Here is an 8,691-nt window from a genome sequence, read left to right on the forward strand (position 1 = left end):
CATGGTTCTTTCTCGAAATGTTGATGTTGTTGTTGGTGGTGGTGAAGAGGTCAAGCGGAAATGGCTGTATCACCACGAGTTGTAATGAAAACAGCGCCACCTATCGTATCGGATATGACATGCTTTCGGCCAATGATTCGAATTACTCACTGCCATGTATATTGGGATAACAGCTGATCCCCCAAAAGATAGCATAGTCCGACTAAAGCAAGATTCGAATTATACCATCATGTAACCGCACTCATTGTCTTTCAAAGCGGCAGGAGAACTCATTGAGCTCGTCTGCCAGAAGCACATTGTTCATGGAGTGGGGTGATTTGGGCTTGTAGTTGGTGATCTGCCTGAGCCCTCTCCAGACAGAAGCAGAGTCGTTTGCTGAGAGCTGCTGTTGCAGTTTCTCAGAGTACAGTCGTTTAGCATCTCTCACCGCCTTGCTAAACCTGTATTTTGACTCTGTGTACAGGTCCTTGTCCCCACTCCTGAATGCCTGGTCCTTCTGCAGTCTTAGCTTCCTGAGCTCCGCTGTGAACCAGGGTTTGTCGTTGTTATAACTCACCCTGGAGCTGGATGGAATGCAGCTGTCCTCACAGAAGCTGATGTAGGAAGTTACAGCCTCTGTGTACTCATCCAGGCTGTTGGTAGCAGTCCTGAAGACATCCCAGTCAGTACAGTCCAAGCACGCCTAGATCCTCCAGAGCCTCACTGGTCCACTTCTTGAACTTCCTCACCACAGGTTTGCAGAGCTTTAGTCTCTGCCTGTATGAGGGAATCAGATGAACCATGACGTGGTCAGAGTTTCCCAGTGCAGCTCGAGGAACGGCGTGATAGGCCCTGCTGATTGTTGTGTAGCAGTGGTCCAGAATGCTCTTCTCTCTAGTAGGGCATTCAATTAACTGTCTATATTTAGGAGTTCGTGGCTGAGGTTTCCTTTGTTAAAATCCCAGTACAATAACTAAAGAGTCCGGGAAGGTCCGCCCACACACCGTATCTGTTCGGCGAGGGTCCGCTGTGCCTCGTGCACGTTCGCGGGCGCATGTAAACTCCGCCAGGATGAATGAAGCGAACTCACGTGGGAGTAGAAGGGTTTGCAGTGAATGATAAAGATTCCAGGTCCGGCAACAGTGCTGTAGGATCACCGTTACGTCGTTGCACCAGCCGTTGTTGAGGTAAAAGCAGATTCTCCACCCTTTGTTTTTCCGGAGAGCTCCGTGACCCGGTCCGCTCGAACAGCTGGAAGCCAGCGAGCTGGAGCGCAGAATCTGGTATCGATCCACTTAGCCATGATTCCGTAAAGCACAGGACGGAGGATGAGGAGAAGTCTGTCTCCCCACCAGCAGCTGGAGTTCGTCCAGTTTGTTGCACAGTGAGCGGACGTTGGAGAGAAATATGCCCGCAGCTGTACGAGATCCCCGTGCTCCGTAGCCGCATAAGCGCCCCTGAACGCTTCCTCTCCGGGCGGCGCCTCACCATGCTAAAGGTGAGCACACTTTACAAAAATGTCCAGTAACTCCACAGAAGTTAAAAACGTTGGAAATAAATCCGCTGGAGTTGTTCCCCTGATGTTCATGAGCTCTTCTCTGGTGAAAGAGCTCCGGGAATCACAGCAGAAAACAGTATTTAAGACGAAAACAACAAAAAACATCGCGCACCAACGCACCGAGGACAGATGTTTGACATTGCTCCGAATAATTGATTATTGACACACGGGAACTAACTAAACTACCAACACTCTCCGGGCGTCACATTTTCTTTGTCCGTTTTTCAGCCAAAGTCCCGAAAGTTGAGATAATTCGGACGTGGAAGGTTTCGTGCTTTTGAGGCGATGAGGAGCGTCATTCGTTGCAGAATCCTCCCAGTTCGCTTCTTTCCATGTCAACGTCATCGGAGGGGAGAAAGATTAAAAGAGTTATTTACTCAAGTGTAAAAAAGAAAAAAGGGATGTGTCAGTTGTATTTTGCAAAATGTTGATAAATGGGATTCCAGGACTTTCACAAAACACACATTTTGTGAAATCTCGCTATAGACATTAGAAAATGAGAAAATGTCGTATTTAAAATAACAATGAGAATTCCAAAACATACAGTATATAACCTTAAATGACAACAAATGAATGAGAGACAAAGAGAGAGACGAGCGGGAAAGAGAGATGAGCGGGAAAGAGAGACAAACGGGAAAGAGAGAGACAAGCAGGAAAAAGAGAGACGGGCGGGAAAGAGAGATGTTGATTTCAGCTGATACTTGTATTGTTATTAATTTGAATGTGAAAGTATTGTTAAATAATGAAGTGGAGGGAGTAAAGTGATAGAGCTACACGTTGCACGCCATCAACCAATCAGGGCCTTTCATATAAAATAAGAGCTTTGACATCAAACCACCACCAGATTTGGAATTATTCTAAAAATACCTGCATCATTTCGTAAATTGAGTCCCCCGAAAATGATTTCTTTTTTCTCCCAGTCCATCAAGCGTTTGCTGAGCTCGGCAATCTTTCCTCGTCATCCCTCATTTCCTTCACTCATCCGCTTGCCGCCTTTGTCCTATTTTCTCCGATGGAATGAATGTGTACGTTTGGATGTTTTTAAATGTCCTTTTGTGACTAAATCTCCACTGCTGGTATTTACCCGGGGAAAAAACAACAACAAAAAAGAAAGAAAAACATTGCTGCACGATTGAACACATGAATGTTTTTTTTCTGTGTCTCGCACCTTTATAGAAAAAGAAGATTTTTGGATTTAATATTTTCAAAGCGCTCCCCGTTTTGAACTTGTAGTGAACTACCGGGATTTCGCATAATTGAAGTGGACACCTCCTCCTCTCCAACAAGGTTATCTAAATTTAGAGGTCGCCTTCAAAATAAAAGACTCCGATGTTGCTTCATTTTCAACACGATGGGAATCCGTGAAAAGACGTAACGACGACAGAAGTTGGGGTGAGTTTTGAAAAAATGAAAAAAAAACTGATGAGATGAGCCAACACTTTTATTAGGAGGATGACATTAAAAAAAATATATATATGGTTCCCCGATGAGCCGTTCGCCTCTGTGGAGTCCGGATCCCAAAAAGTTTCCCCTTTTTTTGATTCCATTCGCGACGGAAGTCGTTTGTGTTGATTGTTTCAAAGAAGACGAGCGTGACGAAATGTTTGCGCGTCACAGTGTCCGTATCCACCTTTCCTTTGAATCATCTCATCACCATTCATTGGGAAAGCCAGCAATTAAATGAACAACCAGATGGGAGCCAGTCATCGAAAGAAATGCTCTGCAACATCGTTGAGCGTTTTGATGGTAACTGATTGGGTAGAAGAGGGATATGTATCAGTCTATGTTTTCAATGCGTTTACTCTGGGCTCAATTTAATTTAATGAGCAAAAATCCACATTAAAAGAAAAGCGGTGGTTTGTTTTTTTAGCTTTAGCATCTTTTTGATGTCGCTCCTGTTTTATAAAAGCCTTTTTCTGGTGTTGTTGCTTGTCTGTTGCGTCTCTCGTTGTCTATGTGAATCTTTGGTGGCCAATGAGTTTCTCCACTGAGGATTAATAACGTTAGCTAATCTGATTTCCGCTCGATTCGACTGACCTTTGGCCCCCCAAGTCCTTTTCACAATGCCGTGACGAGTGAGTCTGGGTCAACTCTTATATATAAATATATATTTATATATATATATATGTATTTATAAATATAAATTAGGGCTGTCAGCGTTAACGCGTTAATCTATGCGATTAATTTGGCCGCGTTAACGCACTAAAATATTTTTACGCAATTAATGCAAATTTTTTTCTTTTTTCTTTTTCTTTAACTTTATTAATCCACAAGGGGAAATTAGTTCTCTGCATTTAACCCATCCTTAATTATTAAGGAGCAGTGGGCTGCAGTGATGCGCCCGGGAAGCAACTGGGGGTTCAGTTCGGGTTTCCTCCTCCTCCTTCCTCCCGTCTCCCCCTCTGATACACAGAGGAACAGAGGGGGAGACGTGTCGGGTGACACGGCGCGGAAAGAACTCGTCACACGAAACCTTCAACGTGATTTGTCAATCCGTTTGTCTGTCAACATTTCGGGAAAAAAAACAACCAATGAACACTCAGTAAATCACAAAGGACCTCCCACCTCACAGGTGAGGCTCATTAGCAGCCTGTCAGTCAGAGCACAGAGAACACGGCACCAGGACAATGAGCCTCATTGAATAGAGCTGAGATTGTTCTGGAATGTTTGATGTAGAACACATGGGTATGTGTCATATGAAAACGCCTTTAAAAGGTGAATTTACATTTTTTTGTGAAATGTATAAAATGAGCCTCCAGAGGGTGAACGTGACATATGTGAATGTCAGTCAGTTACCAAGGCCACTGGTTCTGCTGTTCAGTGGTAAAGATGACAGGACCAATGGGGTCTCAATATACTTCTTTTTTTTTACGAATCTGATGTTTCACTGAAGAAACAATTTATCATCCACGATATTAAATACCTCGCTGGCACTGTATATGTAGGAGCCTCTTTGAAAACACAGCTCTGTGTGAAGTTTTGTCTTTAAAAAGAAGGAACAAACTTTTAATCGCGATTAATCGCGATTAATTAATCGCAATTTCAAAGTGTGCGATTAATTAGTTAATTTTTTTTAATCGATTGACAGCCCTAATATAAATATATATTTATGCAAATAAATATGTATTTATATGTATATATATATATTTACACATATACAGGTATATATATTCATATATATATTTATATGTATACATATTTCTACAAATATTAATGTTTAAATATATATTTATATGTATATATATATACATATTAATGAATATTTATATGTATACATATATATATATACATATTTATAAATATTTATACGTATAAATATATATTTATACGTATACACATGAATCTATATTTATATATATATATATATTATGCAAATATAACCTTAAGATATTACATTGTTCTGCTGATTAAAAACAATGTAGATATGTGAGATTAAAGTATTAATCAAATTACAGTAAAAAATAAATAAATTACCTGCGATAAATAATCAGCAAAGTATTTCAACTATCACGTATGATTTACAGTTCCCGTTAATATTCTCCACCGTCCTTTCATCCATAAATGCTTTGCACACAGTTTAATTATTGGGACAAAAGATGTAAATGAAAGACCATGTTCCGTGAATACCATTAATAATGAATGCATGACAGTGAGGGGAAGCAGTGGGAGGGTCCTTGAGCAGAAAATATTCTTTTGCATCTGGAGATGGAAGATCAATTCTAATGAAAGTCTGATTAATAAGAGGTAATTCACAGAGAAAATTAGAGTTTTTGGTGTTTTTGATGTTGCAAAAATATATATATATTTAAGATAGGAGACAAAAACAACATTATTCATGATTCAACCAAGGTTTTCAAGAAATAATGGCTCATGCTAACATCTTTAATTTTATATTTATAGACACCAAAACTTCCACAAGCTGCCTTCTCATGACACAAAAAAACATTTAATTGAAAATCGAAAAGAACATGAAAGAAAACACAAAATATTCCCAAAGGAGATGTTTTTGTTTTATGAGTTGGTTCTAACCAAAAAATAAATAAAAATTGAATTCATGGGAATTTATCCAATATAACCAAAATGACTCGGATACAATTAATTAATTAATATTACCTAACTTTTATATTTTGTTATAATAATTTATATTAATATATATTCCTAAATTCATCCTAAACATTTTTAACACTCAATATAAATCTATATATATATATAAATATATATATTCATATATATATATATATATAAATATATACATATTCATATATATATTTAAGAATAGTTTTATATATTAGAAAATGATTTACTTCGTGTTTCTATATTTTGATTGTTACTTCGTGACCTTTGTAGAGGTCAGCGTGTTTTGTGATGCTAGCTCTTTCCCCCCGCTCCCAGTCTTTGTGCTAAGCTAAGCTAACCCAGCAGAAGCTGGACCCGTCCATCGTGCAGATATGAAAGTGGCCTCTTGTAATCTTCAATCTCTGAAAGATAAAATAGACATAATTTCCCAAAATGTTAAACCTTTAAAAGGTATGACAATGTAACTTTTGAAGACTAAATATATATTAACATTGAAAATCCCTGATTTGTCCTCGAAAAAAAAGAAGGCAAAGAAAGAAGGAAGGAAAGGAAGCCAGGCAAGGAAGGGAAGGAAGGAATAAAAAGGAAGGAAGGAAGGGCACCAGGGATGGAGGGAAGGAGGAAAGGAAGGAAGAAAGCCAAGCAAGAAGGCACAGAAGGAAGGAAAGGAATGGAAGGAAGGACAACAGGCGAGGAGGCAAGGAAGGAAGGAAAGGAAGGAAGGAAAGGAAGCCAGGGAAGGAGGCCAGGAAGAAAGGAATGAAGTCAGGCAAGGAGGAAGGAAGGAAAGGAATGGAAGGAAGGACCCTCCTCACTCTTCAGTCTCACAGTGTCTCTCCGCTACGCAGGCAGGCAGTTGCAAAATGACCTCATTAACACAGCTCACTCCTGGTTATATATATATATATATTAGGGCTGTGAAACGATTAAAATTTTTAATCAGGTTAATCACAGGTTTCTGTGGATTAATCATGATTAATCACACATTACAGATATTCTCGGTATATTTTGTGAGAACATAGAGATTTATGACAAAAGACGGATATATACATTTATACATTCTTCTATACAATGGTGCTGCAACTCAGCAGTTATTTAGCAGTTTTCTTCCATATGGAACATTAATACATCTTCATCCTAAACAGAATGTTTCACCCTCCTGTTACCTTTCGGGTCAATTTGACCCCATTCAATGTTTAATGTCGGTGTTCTTTGGGGTCAATTTGACCCCAGGCTGTTTTTCACTGTGTCAAACATATAAGAAATATCAACTTTTTTATTTATTTAAAGGGCTATTTAGGTAGTCAACAAACAAACATAAAGTACCTCACACTTAAACTTGGGAAGCAATATTAATTCTAATAATTTTCTGGTGGTTTTAATTACTGGGGTCAAATTGACCCCGAGGGTAAAATATGTTAGAAAATGTAAAGGTAACAGGAGGTTAAACAGAACATGTTTCTCTTGTTTGTCAACCATTAACTCCACCATGATACAATCTAAAGGCCTCTAGTCTTCCTCTAGCAGCTGCTGAGGCAAACTGACTGTGTGGGTTTTCTTCATGAACTGGGCCGTGATGAAAGGGACGGCGGGGACACCGCTGCAAAGCTGAAACCTCACCGCCCGGACAGGTGGACAGATTGACAAGTGACTTTTTTTGCTCGGTCCCGATCGCGCGCGGAGCTCTGTGGCGCGAGAGACGGAGATCGATAAGTGTTAACGCAACGCGAAGAGACAGAAATGACATGCTGCTGTGGAGATACGATCAACAACAGACGTTTAGTTTAATAAAAGAACAAAGACGTGCTCTAGAGAACATGTCAGGGGCGGGCCAATCTCTTTAATGTCATGCGATCTACCAACACTACGCGCGATCGACTGGCGGGTCGCGATCGACGTGTTGAGACCCTGATCTACAGGAAGTAAAAGTCGTAACAAGGTTTCCGTGAGTGAACCCGCGGAAGGATCATTACCGATGAACAGACCGCCTGCATGAGAGCGACAGAGTTCAGATTGAAGTGGTGGATTGGGCTCATTTTGCAAGTGACTTTTTTTTCGTCGATGAGCGCAGACACGCCGGCATCCGAGCTCTGCGCGAGACGGAAATCGGAGTGTTAACGCGACACTAGAGACAGAATGACATGCTGCTGGAGAGACGACCAACAACAGACGGATTGGAAGCTCATTCTGCGCGACAAGTAAATCGTTTAAAAATAACGACGTTAAACCTGTAATTTAATTAACTGAGTTAACGCGTTATTTTTCACAGCACTAATATATATATATATATATATATATAATATATATATGTTTATTATCTATATATATATATATATATATATATATATATAATAAACACCTCTTGGTAGTTTCCACACCATCTAAATACTTGAGAAATGTTCTTGTTATTATTATAGCCGTTATTGCTCAGATATTGTTGCTGCTAAATCTGAGCACGGTGTATTTTGTGGGGAGTTTTTCTCGAGGGTCTGAAAATAGATTTTTGTGTTGTTTGCTTTAAAAACTTTTATAAACCCCCCGGAGGAACATTTGTGATTTCGGGCTAGATAAATAAATAAATTGACTTCTTGTGAGCCACATGAGACTTCCATGCAACTCGTGTTCCACTGGCAGGTGACACTGAAGGCCCTGAGAGCATCGGGCCCCGGACAGAGTTTGCCCATTATTGCTATAGCTGCGTTTATGCCTGTGGGCATTTTGTGGCAAATGATCATTGTTGTGCACAAATGCACGACCACCCACCGGAAAAACAACATGGTTCAGCCCAATGTAACACAATACACTATATTGCAATATAATATCTATTTATATATATATATATATATATATACATATATATATACATATATTTTTTAAAATATATATATATATAAATATATAAATAATATATATATTTATATATCTATCTTTATATATAAAGATATATATATATAAATAACTATAAATATATAAATAATATAAATATTTAAATATAAATATATACATAATATATATTCATATATATTTATATATACATATATAAATATATATATATATTTATAAAAATAAATATAAAT

Source organism: Pseudoliparis swirei, chromosome 8 (assembly GCF_029220125.1).
Source record: "Pseudoliparis swirei isolate HS2019 ecotype Mariana Trench chromosome 8, NWPU_hadal_v1, whole genome shotgun sequence".
Classification (NCBI taxonomy): domain Eukaryota; kingdom Metazoa; phylum Chordata; class Actinopteri; order Perciformes; family Liparidae; genus Pseudoliparis; species Pseudoliparis swirei.